The 275-nt window shown below is 47.6% G+C and overlaps 1 protein-coding gene across 1 annotated transcript in view; it reads left to right on the forward strand.

Annotated features, from left to right (window-relative positions):
* The window catches only part of LOC104469842 (UV radiation resistance-associated gene protein-like), a gene marked incomplete at both ends in the record, with an annotated part of 7,104 nt that overhangs the window by 1,637 nt on the left and 5,192 nt on the right, over positions 1-275 (forward strand). The window lies entirely within an intron of this gene.

Consider the following 275-nt stretch of genomic DNA (forward strand, 5'->3'; position numbering starts at 1 on the left):
TCCCTCAGCCGCTCCTCGTCAGCCCTGTGCTCCAGACCCTTCCCCAGCTCCGTTGCTCTTCTTTGGACACACTCCAGCACCTCAGTGTCCTTGTGGTGAGGGGCCCAAAACTGAACACAATATTTGACGTGCTCTTTTCTTTTGTATCTTTTTTTATCATCACCCTGAAGGTGGGAGTTGGATCTAATAGCACAGCTTAGACATTTCCAGCCTTTTTCCATCTTCTTTCCTCAATTTAATGTAGACTCCTCATTGCTCATCTTCTCTCTTGCTGC

This window comes from Pterocles gutturalis, unplaced genomic scaffold (assembly GCF_000699245.1).
Source record: "Pterocles gutturalis isolate BGI_N339 unplaced genomic scaffold, ASM69924v1 scaffold1400, whole genome shotgun sequence".
Taxonomy (NCBI): Eukaryota; Metazoa; Chordata; class Aves; order Pterocliformes; family Pteroclidae; genus Pterocles; species Pterocles gutturalis.